The sequence below is a fragment of the Pristiophorus japonicus genome, chromosome 13, assembly GCF_044704955.1.
Source record: "Pristiophorus japonicus isolate sPriJap1 chromosome 13, sPriJap1.hap1, whole genome shotgun sequence".
NCBI classification, from domain to species: domain Eukaryota; kingdom Metazoa; phylum Chordata; class Chondrichthyes; family Pristiophoridae; genus Pristiophorus; species Pristiophorus japonicus.
This window is the reverse complement of record NC_091989.1, coordinates 166,110,027-166,127,076: the sequence shown is the minus strand read 5'-3', so window position 1 is coordinate 166,127,076 and position 17,050 is coordinate 166,110,027. Positions and strand designations below refer to the sequence as shown.

General features: G+C 41.8%; 1 protein-coding gene across 1 annotated transcript in view; it reads left to right on the top strand.

Moving 5' to 3' along the window:
• The window catches only part of mlycd (malonyl-CoA decarboxylase), a 48,002-nt gene that overhangs the window by 11,303 nt on the left and 19,649 nt on the right, over positions 1 to 17,050 (top strand). The gene's annotated exons all lie outside the window — the stretch shown is intronic.

Here is a 17,050-nt window from a genome sequence, read left to right as displayed (position 1 = left end):
TAAATCCAAGTTTGCTGATGAGACAAAGATTGGTGGTGTAGCAAGTAGTGTAGACAGGAGCATAAAAATACAAAGTGAATGAGCAAAACTGGCAGATGGATTTTCACACAGGTAACTGTGAGGTCATCATCCATTTTGGACCAAAAAAGAACAGATCCGAGTTTTTTTTTAATGGTGAAAAGATAGGAACAGCGGTTCAAAGAGATTCAGGGGTCCATGTACACAGCTCACTAAAATATAGTAGTCAGCAATGTTCTCTAATTTAATATTTGGTGCGCGGGCTATTCAATTTTTTGTGCATGCACAATTATTTACATTGAAAAAACTTATCGGGAACGTTGGTAGTCAGATATAGAAAATAATCAAAAAGGCTAATTGAATATTAGCCTTTATAACTAGAGGGCTAGACTATAAAGGGGCAGAAGTTTTGCTACAGCTGTACAAAACCCTGGTTAGATCACATCAGGAGCATTCTACATTTCTGGCACCACATCCTGAGAAAAGACATATTAGCCTTGGAAGGAATGCAGTGCAAACTCAACAGAATGTTGCCAGTGCTCCAAAGTTAGATTACAAGGAGAGATGACATGAACTAGGCTTATATTCCCTGGAATTTTGGGCCCAATTTTGGCCATGACTTGCATCAATTTTTTTGGTGTAAGTTTTTTCTGGCTTAAGTTTAAAAAAGATGCCATTTTCCCCCCCAAAATTTGCTCCAGAGTAAGTCGGTTAGGTACGATTTTTTTTTAGTTCAGTTTTATTTTCAAAAGGGGGCGTTCCCAGTCACTTGCGCCATTTTGGCCATTTATGTCACTTTGGCCGGCTAAAACTTACTCTAAATCGACTTAGGTCAGCGTATGTGGCTAGCTGTGAAAAACCTTGCAGGTAGTTAAGAAATTGGCGCAGGTTAGTACATTTAAAGCCTCAAGACTTACAAAGCACTAAACAAAGCACAAAAATAAGCATTCAATAACAAATAAAAAATAGAAGGAAGTTGAGGACCTGCACCAAGACTTACAAAGCACTAAACAAACCACAAAAAGTAATGAGCAATCAATCAATAACAAATAAAAAAATAGAAGCCCTACCTTTATGCCAAAATCAAGTTTTTTTTTTAAAGACCCCCCTGCTCCCCCCCCCCCATCAAAACACACTCTCTTCTCCCCCCCCCCCTGCAAAAACACACTCTTTCCCCCCCTCCCCCACAAACTCTCTTCCTCCCCACCCCCCCCAAACACTCTTCCTCCCCTTCCTCCCCACCCCCCCCCCCCAATCAAAACTCTCAAGCACAACCATCAATAAATAAAAAATAAAACTCGGCCCGGGAACTCAGCAGGCTGGCCGGTGTGGGAGGCCACTCAGCCGGGGATAGGCTGCGGCGAAGATCGGGGCGTCCCTTCGGCCGGGTTTGGGGCTGCGAGCATGGGTCCTGCTCACAGCCTGTAGGACATGCTGGGAGGGCAGGAGCATGCACGCAGACTTCACTGCGCATGCGCGCAGCTACCGGCAGTGCTTTCTGCGCTGGCCTGTTGCTCTGCTCCCCACTTCACTAGCTACGCCACATGGGACACCGGAGACTTGGCAGAGCGGGCAGGATGGAGCCCCTTTTTCTCGGTGCCGTTTCCAGCGCGCAAAGTCGGCGCATTTAAGGTAAGTGCACCGATAAAAGGGGTTGGGGAAAATTGAGCCCATAGAAAGGTAAGATGTGATTTGATTGAGGTTTTTAGGATTTTGAAAGGAATTAATAGGGTAGCTAGAGAACAACTTTTTCTGCTGGTGAAGGAGTCTAGGACAAGGGGATGTAACCTTAAAATCAGAGCCAGACATTGAAGAAAGAAGTTCGGAAACACTTATGGTGGAATTCTCTCCAAGAAAATGCAGTGGATGCTAGCTCAATTAATAATTTAAAATCCGAGCGCGATAGATTTTTACTCGCGAAAGGTATTAAGGGAAATGGAGCCAAGGCAGATGGATAGAGTTCAGATACGGATTAACATAGCGGGTCAGGCTCGAGGGCCTAAATGCCCTACTCCTGCTCCAAATCCCGATGTTCCTTTTACTTTGGAGACTTATGTTCTTGCGATGCCACTCAAACTATTGAGACTCTGGAGTCTTGGAGGTTTTGAAAATGTTAAATGTAGTGTTTTTTTCGACTTTCCCTTTCTTTTTTTTTCGCTCTCCTTAATCTAATCTTTCTTTCTCTAACTTTATTTCTCTTTCTGCATCCAATTTGACTAATTCACCATATTTCCTTTGTTGTTTCTCTGTCCTTAAATCTCATTAGTTAGACTGTTGGTCCCCATTGTTCACCAAAGTTCTAGATGGCCCTTTGACCTTGCCGAGCCGTTATCAGCTCACACTTTCAGCAATTTGCAGCACAAAATTCTTTTTGAACTGAAGGGTAAGAAAAAAATATCAACTCAAGAGATGGCCTGCTCCAGCAAATTCTGTTCCATTAATGAGCTTGCACTGCAAAGCCCCAGATAAATGCACATGAGTGAAAATGGCACTGTACAATATATTAATGAATGTTAAGACATTCATGGGAAATTAGTTTGTTGTTTCAACTAAACTTGAATGGGTTAATGCCTTTGTCAAAATGGTTGACACAGGAATTCTGAGCAGTGGGACCCAGAACACGTGGGTACCGGCCTGAGAAGAAGGGATGTTTGAGGAACGTCATACCTATGTGCTGGCTCTGAGAGTAAGCGATAACTGGGTGTGAATGTCGACTCTACACTGCTGTCCTTTGTGGCAACATCGCGGAACTTTGTCTTCTTTACAGGCACAGATGGTACAAGCTTCATTGGAATCTACAGCAGGTCCCTACCTGTGAAGCACAGACCGCAACTGCAGTTCTGGAAGCAATTGGGGGTGGAATGAAGTGTAGCAAGAATTGCAACTTCCAGACCATATTGCCTACTGTCTTGAGCTTTGAAATCCGCACTACGACTCCGGGAGGAGCTCCTCGGCCACAGGGAGAAGACGGTTGAGGAGGACTCCAGCGGCGACTTTCCCAGTGGCTGATGATAGGGAGATTCCTCTGTAGTTGCCGCAGTCGGACTTGTGCCCCTTTTTAAAGGTGGTCACGATCACTGCAACTCTCATCTCTCAGCATGCTCCCCTCCCTCCAGATAAGAGAGATGAGGTCACCAACAGTGCCTCTAAGGCGTACGGCATGGGCCTTGCGCTAAACATCCATTAGACAAAGGTCCTCCACCAGCCTGTCCCCGCCGCACAGCACTGCCCCCCCTCCAGTCATCAAGATCCACGGCATGGCCCTGGACAACGTGGACCATTTCCCATACCTCAGGAGCCTCTTATCAACAAGAGCAGACATTGACGACGAGATTCAACATCGCCTCCAGTGCGCCAGTGCAGCCTTCGGCCGCTTGAGAAAAAGAATGTTTGAAGACCAGGCTCTCAAAACTGCCACCAAGCTCATGGTCTACAGGGCTGTAGTAATACCCATCCTCCTGCATAGCTCAGAGACATGGACCATGTACAGTATACACCTCAAGTCGCTGGAGAAATACCACCAACGGTGTCTCCATAAGATCCTACAAATCTCCTGGGAGGACAGACACACCAACATTAGCGTCCTCGACCAAGCAAACATCCCCACTATTGAAGCACTGACCACACTTGATCAGCTCCGCTGGGCAGGCCACATTGTCCGCATACCAGACATGAGACACCCAAAGCAAACGCTCTACTCGGAACTCCTACATGGCAAACGAGCCAAAGGTGGGCAGAGGACACTCTCAAAACCTCCTAGATAAAGTGCAACATCCCCACTGACCCCTGGGAGTCCCTGACCAAAGACTGCCCTAAGTGGAGGAAGTGCATCCGGGAGAGCGCTGAGCACCTCGAGTCTCATCGTCGAGATCATGCAGAAATTAAGCGCAGGCAGCGGAAAGAGCATGCGGCAAACCAGTCCCACCCACCCTTTCCCTCAGCGACTATCTGTCCCACCTGTGACGGGGACTGTGGCTCTCGTATTGGACTGTACAGCCACCTAAGGACTCGTGTTAAGAGTGGAAGCAAGTCTTCCTCGATTCTGAGGGACTGCCCATGATGATGATGATGGAGCTTTGAGGATCTGATAATTGCCTTTAGACCAATCATTCGCTGATTTCTAGGGCCAGAGATCCAGGGCCCAGTGGCATGGTAATGACTGCTGTCTCCCAGTACAGAGGCACATGCCAGTCCTCCAGCTTTCCCTCACAGTATTATGCCAGTGAAACATGGTGGGGCCAGCAGCACTGGTTCAGTTAGATGTAAAAGATCCCATTGCACTATTTGAAGAAGAGCATTGACTTGTTCCATAGAATCATAGAAATTTACAGCATGGAAGGAGGCCATTTCGGCCCATTGTATCTGCGCCGGTCAACAAAGAGCTATCCAGCATAATTCCACTTTCCAACTCTTGGTCCGTAGCCCTGCAGGTTACCGCACTTCAAGTGCACATCCAAGTACTTTTTAAATGTGGTGAGGGTTTCAGCCTCTACCACCCTTTCAGACAGTGAGTTCCAGACCCCCACAACCCTCTGGGTGAAGAAATTTCCACTCAAATCCCCTCTAAACCTCCTACCAATTACTTTAAATCTATGCCCCCTGGTTCTTGGCCCCTCTGCTAAGTGTTCCTGGTGTTCTGGCCAACATTTATCCCTCAACAATCAATGTGAAGATAGATTAACTGGTCATTCATCACATTGCTGTTTGTGGGACCTGTGCATAAATTGGCTGGCATGTTTGCCTTCATAACAACAGTGACTGCACTTCAAAAATAATTCACTGACTGTGAAGCACTTTGGAATAAAAATAGAAAATGCAGGTCAGGCAGCATTCTATGGAGCGCTTTGGCTTGTGAAAGGCACTTTTATAAATGCAAATTTATTCTTTAGTTTGAATGGGTTAATGCCTTGGTTAATGCAGTGAACAAAGGAGTTTCACATGAAAGGTTTGTCACTAATATTGCACAATGCATTTGAACCCAACATTTTGCAGTAAATATAGAAATGCTCTCGATGCCAATGTTGAAGAGATTACCTCTTTAAAAGCATCTTGGATGTCTGCCTAAACTCTGATTTTTACACCATTACTCAGTTTGAGTTAATGTAAAGTGGAAATTACTTTGCATGTATAACACATGCTTTTAACAGGCGGTAACAAACACAGGAAAACGCATGTGAGTGAATACTATGTCTGGAATAAAAGTACCCTGCAATGTGTAAGAAGGTAAGCTGATTACGAGGTAGTAATATGTTACAAGTTGCGATGATGCTATAAGTCACTGGAGTCAATTTTCAGCAGCCATTTCAACTCTGAGATGTGTTCCTGAAGTGGAACACACTCCCAGAGGGCTCTCTTCAGTTATTTGGAGCTGTTAACTGTTGGGGATGTCAGTGATGGATGATGTTCTCCGCTGATCAAATCACATGACTTCAATAGAAATGGTTTTGCACTCTGCCGTTTGAACTGAGGTGAAATTATGTGTTTTCTCACTATGCTTCAGTTCAATATCATGGCTTGTATCCGAGGCCAGAATTGGAGGTAAGGTTCTCCCATTCTGCATAGTATGAGTAAAACTACTCTGTAACCTACATCGGGTATAAAGTAGTTTCATTACGCACTGCAGAATGTGAGCATTCGCAATCCTGTAATTTTCAAATAACTCCTTGACAGGAAGGGAAAAAGAGCCTGGGGAAAGTCGTAAAGTGGGTTGTGAAAATTATAGTGCAATATTTCTGTAGAACATTGGTGTTACCATTTTTCTTCCTCACAGATTCAGAAGGTCTAATGACTTCATAGTTCATTTGTGGAATAATTTTTACCTCCTTGTCAAACTACGACTCGACACCTCCAGAATAGTTACTATCGGGATAGCTGAGCACATAGGAGATGCCATAGATCATTCCACCGGGATGTGGAAGTTGTGGCATATGTGTCTTCAGACTTGTAAGGTTGCCCAGATGAGGGGTGTTAGTGGACAAATTGTGGCACAGTAGGTTCGGAGCAGAAATGTAGAATGGACCTGTACTGGGGAGGATGCACAACCAGTCTCCTTGCTCCATTCGAGGGAAGGAGAGAGGTCGAGAGCGGCATGTGGCAGCACATAGCGTTGCGTGTGGATCCCAGGATGCGGCGAGAGCAGTGGTTTGAGGAATGCTGAATATCTCGAAGATATCTGTAATTCTGGGCGGATCCAAAACATGAAGGGTGGAATTTCAGTTGGAATCCATGTGGATTAAGACGGAGACAGCTGCTGAGGAACGAGATGTGGCTGTGAAAGCGAGTTTTGGCAGATACTTGATCAAATACAAGAAGGGAAACAGAAAGCAATGAAGTTGAACAAGGTAAAAGAGACAAACAGAAATCCTGTCTGACTAACTGGTCTGATGGGAAATTAATCTGTGACAGTACTGCCTAGGTTCGTAATGTTTGTTAGTAGAAGCAACAGTTTATTCTTTGGTAGCACAAACCCCTTGATGCCTATTTTCATCATCTTGACATTCTGCTGGAGTCTGGTGATCTTTTTTCTTGCCTAGATTTTTGATATCTGAGCAATTGTAATTCTGGAATATTGATTGTCCTTTACTGTGAGTTTGGGAGGAAAGTCAAAGAAAAGATATTCTAAATGTGAAATAAAAACAGAAAATGCTGGAAATACTCAGCAGGTCAGGCAGCATCTGTGTGACTCTTCATCAATTTCTGCCGTATTTTACTATTGTATCCTAAATGTGTTGTGTTCCCAGAATCTTTGCTCAGTAAAGGTTTCAGTCCTCAGTTTACGCTGATGCCTGGATATTTAAATCCCAATGGTGACTCTTCTGAAGGAGAATTATTTTTTGTTGGCCAGGGTGTGTGTGTCTCTACATGCAAGACTTCCATCTTTGTTCAGTTGTTTTATATCCCAGATGGCTGAGTCTTTTACCAGTGATTATGGGTTCAAAATTGGCCAGGAGTTACTCTTTTTTTTTTGGAGTAACTTGATTTTTCTGGAGTATCTTAAAAATCCCCATTTTGCACATTCAATTTGCGCCAGTATAAATGAGTTAGTTAGGATTTTTTTCGTTTTGGTTTTTTTTCCAAAAGGGTGTGTTACCAGCCACCTATACCCATTTTGGCCATTTAGGCCACTTTGGCCAGCTAATAGTTACTCCAAACTAACTTAGGCCAGCGTATGTGGCCACTTGTGGCCGCTTGTGAAAACCCTTGAGGAGAGTTAAGAAATCAGCGCAGGTAGGTACATCGGAGACTAGCAGAACTTAATGACTTGACCAAAGAATGTGAATAGGATCAAACAGCTATATAGAACATCATATGACAAACTTCGCAAAGTTAATTTACTATACAACAGAAGCATTCATGGAAGCTTAATCTACAAAAATAAAAGAAGTAAAAGATAATTGAATTAAATTTCCCTAATCTCTCAACTAATTTAAACAACTATTTGTTTGCAATGATTATACTGGGCCAAAATTGAGCCCATATTATCTAAATAAAGTCTACTTCAATAAATAAGATATTCTCTGTGTTCCTCTGTCATTTATGTTCTTCTTTCACAATTGCACCAGGTGAATAGGCTTGACAAATGGTCAGCATTATTCACAAGAGACAAAACATATTTACATAATTTTTTCAAAGTATCCAAATAAAAAATAGAAGTAAGTAAGTCCTACCCTACCTTCATCTTCAGCCTGGGAAGGCAGCGGGCTGGCCTGTGCGGTAGGCCACTTGGCTTGGGATAGGGGTGGCACGCACCAGCAGCTGGTATGATGATGATCATCATCATCATCTCACTTTTCAAAGTAATTTGACGGACTCAAATGGATATATTCCAAATAATTGTGTGTATGGTCTTTCCCAACAATAACAAAAAATACCTTTCCTTTCTCTATGTCCGGTCCGAACGAGGCATGTTCTGCACCAAGAACATTTCTCCTTCTGTCTCTCAGGCCAGGTATACCTCTAACTAGCAACAATTATGTCGAATTTCCATGCTGCAGCACGCACTCTGAAGGCAGGAGCTCCTGTGCATGTGCAGACGTCCCGGCACTTCCCAGTGCGGGACGCTGGCTCCACCCCCGACCCGACTGGCCACGCTGCGCGAAGACCCAGGAGAGGTCGGACAGCGGCCAAAGTGGGGACTGATTTTTTTTTAAGGAACACTTTTCCACGCTGAAAGTCGGCGCATCGCCAGTGAGTGCGCCGAAAAAAGGGGTTGGCCAATTTTGAGTCCTGTGTTCTTGGGAATGAAAGTGACTCCAAGAACCTGCAGTGTAGAGGATGACATTATCTGGCCTGTGCGAATTTCTTTATTTTGTGGCGAGGTAAAATAGCTTATTCCTTGTGAAGCTGAAGCATGGGTCAGCTACTGTGGTTATGGGACAAGTGTAACGTAACCGTTTGCTGAATTTTTATTCAAATTCCATTTGGGAACTTCCATTTTGATTCTCCAGAATGAACTTTGAAGCTGTTAGAGTTTTTCATTTTATTTTTATTTTTCTCTCTCTTGCTCCTGAGGCTGCAGGGGTTTGGCCTTGGATTCTTCTAATTAGCAGGTGTTGTCTAAAAAATATCCTCTATGGGTTCAGCATCTTTTCTGATTAAGCCTATCCATCTAAATTTCCTCCGTAGTTTTACAGGCATTTTGGCATTATATTCGCTCTGAACTGCAGTAGGTGTCAGCATCTAATTGGGTTACAGAGCCATTTTCCGAGAGCCTTTCCATTCTTGATCTCGCCCTGTTGCCTGATGTTAGATTTACCTAAGGCAGTTGGTGTGGAATGCATCTCACAGTAGTTCATTTTGTTTGCTCATGGGTGTATCTTGTCCATAAAGCAAGTCGAGGACACTTGAGGGACACTTGAGTTGATATGAAACTGCTTCTGTTTTTACAAACCTTCGATGCTTGAAAACTTGGCAGTCTGTGCCTCGTCAGTTTCACTACTTTGCAAGTTGAATTATTCCCAACCAAGATAGATGAATTAATTCCACTCCTGTTCTAATTTATCTTCAACAAATTTTACAACTTGAACCTTCATGTGTTTTTAATGCTATGTCTGGTTTCTGTGTTGATAAATTCAGAATCCTGTGCATTTTGATGAATTTGTTCAAACACTGCTGTTGCTACAGATGTTGAGGTGTGGAATGCTACATTGCCTGTATAATTTACATCTTCAATCAACATATCACCCAACTTGAAATAGAGTTTTAATAGCTATCTGTTCAGCTTCCTAATAAATGTTGCAATCAGTAGCTACACAGAATGGGCCCAAATCCGTTTTTTTTGGAGCAGCTTGATTTTTTTTAAGTATCTTAAAAATCCCCATTCTGCACATTTAATTTGCGCCAGTGTAAGTGAGTTAGTTAGGATTTTTTTTAGTTTAGTTTTTTTTTTCCAAAAGGGGGCGTTACCAGCCACCTACGCCTGTTTTGACCATTTAAACTAGTTTGGACAGATAACAGTTGCTCCAAACTAACTTAGGCCAGCGTATGTGGCCACTTGTGGCCCGCACAGAAAACCCTTGTGAAGAAATAAGAAATCAGCGCAGATAAGTACATTTAAAGCACTAAGCAAAGCATAAAAATAAGCATTCAATAACAAATAAAAAATACATGGAAGCTGAGAGGACCTGCACCTAGCACCAAGACTTACTTTTTGTGCTTTGTTTAGAGTTTTGTAATAAGCAATTAATTAACAAATAAAAAAAAAATAGAAGGAACCCTGCACCTAAAGCACCAAGACCAAAGTAATAAGCAATCAATAACAAATTAAAAAAATAGAAGTCCTACCTGTATGTGAAGAGAAGGCAGCGGGCCGCCAATGAGGGAGCCCATTCGGCCAGGGATAGGGGCGGCGCGCTTCGGGCCTCCCCCACACAGCCTGCAGAGCACACTCACAGATTCTGGGGGCGAGGAGTTACTGCGCATGCGCGCACACTCGAGCGCCACTGTTTTCAGCGCCAAGAACTGGCTCCGAATCCTGTTGCCACGCTGCGCCAAGAGGCTGGGGAACGGCCAAGCTCGACCTGAAGATGTTTGGCGCCCTTGGAGTTCTACAAGTAATGTAACTTGGTATAAAGCTGTTTATAAATAATTTGAATTCTTCAAATTTGCATGACCATTCTGCAAGGATGGTTTGTGCTCTGTAGTGGTATGAAAATGTTTTTCTGTAGATTATAACGACTTGCTGTGCAAAAAATTTCTCCTCTGCTCCCCTTTGGTTCCTTTGCCAATGATCTTAAATCTGTGCACTCTGGTTACTGACCCTCCTACTACCGGGAACAGTCTTTCCTTATTTACCATTATCAAAACCCCTCATAATTTTAACCACCTCTATTAAATCTCCGATTGACCTCCTCTGCTCCAAGGAGAACAAACTCAGCTTCTCGAGTCTCTCCATATAACTGAAGTCCTTCATCCCAAGTATCATTCTAGTAAATATCCTCTGGCACGTTCTTCAATCCTTTTATTTTAAAGGGTAACACTGTCGTTAAAATAAGATAACTGGAAAATGTGCAACATTTTGGAGTTTTGCCATAAATCTATAAACCTCTTGGTGTCTACTAACCCCAGTATTACATGAAAATTTCTTCATCTTGTTGTACTGCTGATTGATTGGCACCATTAGTGATGTGGTTGGCTATGAATCATATCTTGATTCTTCTCCCAGCAAGACTTTATTTACGAGTCAAAGAAAGGAATATTCTGTTAACGTATCTATAGTACTTGATGTGGAATCTGCTACAAGCTGAGAAAAGAATATCAAAACATTATTATCTGTAAACCTAAACAGTTCACCTTCCATTAATGAATGAAAATATGTGAGAAACTGTAATGAAGCTTTGCTATTCTGTGGAACATGGGTTAATTGGACTTTTTTTGAGCTTTGCAATGGATCACATGATGGTGTGCTTTACCAGAATCAGAAACTTTTTTTTGTAGATACTGTATGAATTTACAAAGTTGAGCCCTGGCGTGTACCTCACACAATCAACAGTCATGCAAAAATGACTTACCCAATGCAGCCACTAGAAAACGCGGAAGAAATATTGGTTTAAAATGATGGAAAGGAATGGTCTTTATTTTTGTTATCTTTTCAAAGTAAAGTGATGGGCGTGCAGATTCAGTGAAGTATATTGTGAAAACATTACAGAACTATAGGGGCTTTTAAGACGTTGTTTAGGTTTGTCTTTGACAAGGCTTAGATTGAAAAATATAGACATGCCAGCACTTGTGTACTTTTAATATAGTCCTTGGCTCCAGTGCAAACAAACATCAGATGCTGTGTCTGTGGCACAGAATTCAAAAGGGCATAGTGAAATTATAGTGGAGAGAAGCAATTTCTTTATTTTTAATTTAAATTTATTTTGAGCCTTTATTTATTCTTGCTAACTGGTGGAAAGCTTGAATTGTTAAAACAAATTAAAGTGTTATTGGCTACATTTAAATTAAATTGGCTAATCTTATTTATTGGTCAGTGATGATTCAATATTTATTTGTGTTTTTTCTCAAGCTGATTTATTATTCTATTAGTTTGTGTTCCAAATACCATGCAGAGATTCAAACTGTTGATGGTGCAGTATGTTACAATCTTTTCTAGTCACATTGTTACTCTGGCTGCAGTTACCAATCTGAAGTGCTGAAGTGTATTTGCCAGCTGGGATGTGCACTCAGCAGAGGCTTCTTGCGCTGCAGACTGGCTTCAATCTCGCAAGCATTGAGGTACATTTAACAATGTGAATCATCAAAGCACTATTAACTGTGAACCTAAATAATTCATGCTCCATAAATCACTGAAAGACCCATATGCGAGAGATTGCAATGATGAACTTTTCTCTCCAGGAGCTCATTTTTATTGTTAGCAACACGGGAGCTTTGTCCTAGCATTTACAAATGTTCCATCTAAAGTTTTGAAAGCTCCCATTTTTAAATGTAGCTGTGTACCATACTGGAGTTGTACTGCAGCTGGTGTGATCTCGAAGCAACATGGAGTTTTCAAGCACCGCTTGGTTTTAGTGTGCTTGAGTGTCAGATCATTGTCACTTTTTACATTGAAACACATTGGAAACCCTTTGATTTAATGCAAAACTGCAGTCTAACTTATTTCAGAACCAGTATTGCCAAGATTTCTTCTGGAAGAAACATCCTAAAGAGCTGACCTCAGTAAATGTGTATCTTAATCTAATGGTTTTCGATTTTGGAAGAAGATATTTCCAACATCATTTATTAACCTCCCAAGTTGTATAAATTTCTAGAAAGTATATATATTTTATTTTCATCAGATATAGCTACTGACGGTCAGAAATATCATACAAGAGGCAGGAAAGCTTCACACTTGGCCACAACCCAAATCTTTTCACTAATAGTAATGCTCCCTGCACAGCAGGTGTGTGCATATCATATGCTATCAAAGCAATCTGGTTCTACTCATTTTATCAAATATGCACATTTATTCAAAATATTGCATCAGCTTTCACAGCACTGGTACTGAGGAAGAAATACTTTGATATTAGTCATAACCTTTACAGCAAAAGTTTTATTTTAACTGTATAACACTTACCTTGTGTACATTCACACACCAGCAGTTGAACTTGGGAGTAAACTGGTCTTCAATTTTCCTCAGGTTTGAAGGGCCAATTCAAATTCCCACCTCCAAAAGCCGACCTAAGTGCATTTGTGCAGTGACGTCATTGTGTTTGCTTGGTGACCTTCCAACATGCACAAAACAGTTCAGTGGTAGGACTCTTGCCTTTGACTCCTAAGTAAATGGGTTCAATCCCCATTCCAAGCCTTGAGCACATAGCCTAGGTTGTCAATTGAGTGTAATGCTGAGGGAGTACTGGATGGTTAGAAATTTCATCTATTGGATGAGACGTTAAACTGAGTCTGCCCTGTCAGGCAGAAGTAAAAAATTCTATAATGTTATTTTAAGAGCAGTGGAGTTCTCCATTTATCCACAACCAATAGCACTAAAAACAGATTAACTAGTCATTCGTCTCATTGCTGTTTGTGGGACCTTGCTGTTTGCAAATTACTTGCCCCGGTTGCCTACATAAAACTGCAGTGATTACACCTCAAAAGTACAGGTAGAGCATCCGAAATCCGGAAACCTCGGGACTGAGGCCGTTCCGAATTTCGGGGATTTTCGGATTTTGGAACGTCTTTCCAATGTCCCGAACCTGGAAACACCTGAGCCGAGGTTCAGGTATTTCCGGATTTCGGAACAACTTTCTGTAGTCCTTTGCTGCTCTCCCTTTCTTGTGTTTTTGTTAATCCAGAGTCTCCTATATCTGTCTGAAGCTAGTCTGATCTACTGTATTGTTTAGCCTTGCTGAAACCGATTAGACAGTCTATTACTTTTCGGCAATAACCATCCACAGTAGATTTTGCAAAACAAAATTCACAAAGCAAGATGGGAATTGCATCTAAATCTTGGACCTCCCATTCCTAATTTCCCCAAATCGAAAGGTTTCATTTGGACCTGGTGTGTTGGTACCAGTAAAAGACGAAAGACGTTCCGAAATGTCTTTCGTCCTGAATCTGCAACCCTTCAGCAAAAAGCGAGAGAAAGAGGGAGGGCTCTTCTGTGAAAGAGAAGAATATATACAGGTATTGTATTCTTTTCTCTATTGTAGTCTTATTCAGTTTGATTGACTTCTGTTCAGAAAAATTGTGGTACAGCCTACACTAAAATATTTTAATCAGATATTAATACTGTAGCGTGCATGTGGGAACCAATGTTCTGCATTGGTTGAACATGCTAAGCATTGAGTCTTAAGATTCCTGGAAGTCTTGGTTTTATCCTTCACTATTTTTACGCCATACCTGTACATGTACAGGTGTCACTTTTTCTTGTGTGCAGCACTTTAGATTTGTCGTTACTGTACAGTATTAAATTTTAGCTTTCAATTACCTGCCTAGATGCGTATTTTAGCCAATGCGGTCTGTAATTTCTGAGCTGCCTCTTCTGATACGTTCCACTGTCCCTCGCAGTTTGCTACCATCTTCAAATATGAAAAGAAATGTACTCAAAGCATGAAATGTAATAAATGCAGGTTTTCATTTGTTAAACAGTACAGATATGAAATATAAAACAGTAAATGAAAACTTTTATTTGGTAAACAGAGTACCTGTATAGGTACAGAATAATCTTCTTGGGCAGTCCCTCGGAGTCGATGATGACTTGCTTCCACACTAAAAATGAGTGCTCAGGCGACTGATGAGTCCGATGCTGGACCTGCAGTCTCTGCCACAGGTGGGACAGATGGTGATTGGAGGGACGGGTGGGTGGGGTGCCTGGGTTGTGCTTGGGGGAGAGGGCTCAGCTTTGATGTCTGGGGCTGATGATGGGCCAGCAATAGGATTATCAAATGTGGAAATTGCTGGTGTAGTTGCAGGCTGTAGGTCTTCTGCTGCGACATCGTTTGAAACATATTGTCTAATGTTACTTGTTTAAATAATTTGGGCTTTTCTTTGATTAATTTTTCCTGAATTCTAAATACCTGCATTATTTCCTCTTCACTTATGTAGTTTTGTTACTCTAAGGCGTTAATTAATTCTTGGCAAAGCTGAAACTACCAGGTGCCACAGTAGGGTCTGGAGATGGCTATGATCTGTCTTTGACCCAGCTTATAGTATTTTACTGCAAAATCTTACATATTTTATTGATACTAATGAGCTTTAGAAAAATCTCACTTGACCAGTACGCCTTGATGTGTGATGCTTTAATTCATCACTAATTGTTCCCACCAATAGTGGCAGTTCTATAATTGCAAATACAGGTGTTGTATACAACTCCTCAATACAATAAGGAAGTTATGCACAAATTCCCCTGCAAACTTAGATCATAACAGATGGTTAGACACAACCCAAATTTGAAAAGCTAAAGTCAATGATTGTACTATTACAGGAAGAGGAGGGGGAAAGGTAGATCCATCTAGGATTCTGAGCTAATGAAAAATGCATAGAAATTCATAACTTAAAATAGACTATTGAGAATCATTAAAAATTGGATCAGGTTTGCTAGGACAGTTCCTTATCCTAAGTTGCAAATAGATCAGAAGTCTTCGTTGTTAACACCATATTCACATGATTATTCATGGCAAAGTTAAGAATGTGCTGCTATCTGAGTTTGCAAGAGGATTTACTTATAACCGCCTTTGAATATTATATATAAATATACCCATCTATATAAAATTGCAAATTATTTAATATTTTCTATGAAAGGCTTTCATTTCCTTTACAGGACTATTTAAAAAAAAAAGTTAAATGCTTTTCAGCAGTATTTGCTCCAAAACTAAGTATTTTGAGGACTGTTTACATTCAAATCCTTGTTTAGAAACATAGAAATTTACAGCGCAGAAGGAAGTCATTTCGGCCCATTGCTGGCTGATAAAGAGCCACAAAGCCCTCGGTCAGCAACCCTGAAGGTTACATATAAACCTACGAACAATGAACAATGACGGACAGGTAAAGAGCATCCGGCCCAATCAGTCCGCCCCACACACCTGAGATACCCCATGTATCGTAACATTTTGCACTCCACCCCACCCCACCTGGAGCCATGCAATCTCCTGGGAGAGGCAAAAAAAACAGATAAAAACCCAGGCCATTTGGAGGAAAAAATCTGGGAAAATTCCTCTCCGACCCATCCAGGCAATCGAAACTAGTCCAGGAGACCACTCTGGCCGTATTAGATTCCCTGAAGTACTTGCCATTGTATCTGCACCAGCCAACAAGAGATTATCCAGTTTAATACCACTTACCAGCTCTAGGTCTGTAACCCTGTAGGTTACGGCACTTCAAGCGCCCATCCAAGCACCTTTTAAATGTGGTGAGGGTTTCTGCCTCTACCATCTTCCCAGGCAGTGAGTTCCAGATCCCCAAACCCTCTGTGTGAAGCAGCTGCCCCTCAAATCCCCTCTAAACCTTTCACCAACCACCTTAAACCTATACCCCCTCGTAATTGACCCCTCCACCAAGGGAAATAGGCCCTTGCAATCCACTATATCCAGGCCCCTCAAAATGTTATCACCTCAGCCTCCTCCGTTCCAAGGAGAACAAACCCAACCTATCCAATCTGTCCCCATAGCTAAGATTCCCCATTCCAGGCAGCATCCTTATAAATCTCCTCTGCACCCTCTCCAGTGCAATCACGTCCTTCCTATAATGGCGACCAGAACTGCATGCAGTATTCTAGCTGTGGCCTAACCAATGTATTATACAATTTAAGCATAACCTCCTTGTGCTTGTATTCTATGCCTCGGCCAATAAAGGCAAGCATTCCGTATGCGTTCTTACCCACCTGGCCTGCTACTTTCAGGGATCTGTGGACAAGCACTCCAAGGTCACTTTGTTCATTTACACTTCTAAGTGGCCTACCATTTAATGTGTATATCCTTTCCTTATTAGCCCTCCCCAAGTGCATTACCTTACACTTCTCCGAATTAAATTCCATTTACCACTGTTCTGCCCACCTGACCAGTAGATTGATATCCTCCTGCAGTCCATGACTTTCCTCCTCATTATCAACCACACAGACAATTTTAGTTTCATCTGTAAACTTCTTAATCATACCCCCTTGCAGGCTTTCCACATTCTATTGTCGTAACAAATATCCAAGAAGCTAATATGCAGTTTGTGCTTCTGGCCAGCTTCACTGGTCATTACAATATATTCCAAGTAATGACACCACTGTATTTATGCTCATGAATATAAGTTGTCTTGAATGTAAATCTCAGTCCCCATGGCCATATAGCTATGACTGAAAGATTGGTTTACAAAAAAACAGTAATGATCTGTTCCTGTTCAAATGAAAATGCAATTCTTTGTGTCAGTATTCTGTTAAATGCTGAATTGTACAGCATTATAATGGTATCTGATAGAGGTCCTTTTATTCAAACTGCATGGTCGTTAGGCCGAGCACTTGGATGGTGTTTATTGTAGAAATTAAGAGAATGGGGACGACAGGGCCACTTTAAAAACAATCTACATGGTTTGACTAAATAGTTTAATCAGAGTGAAATATTCCTCTGAGCCC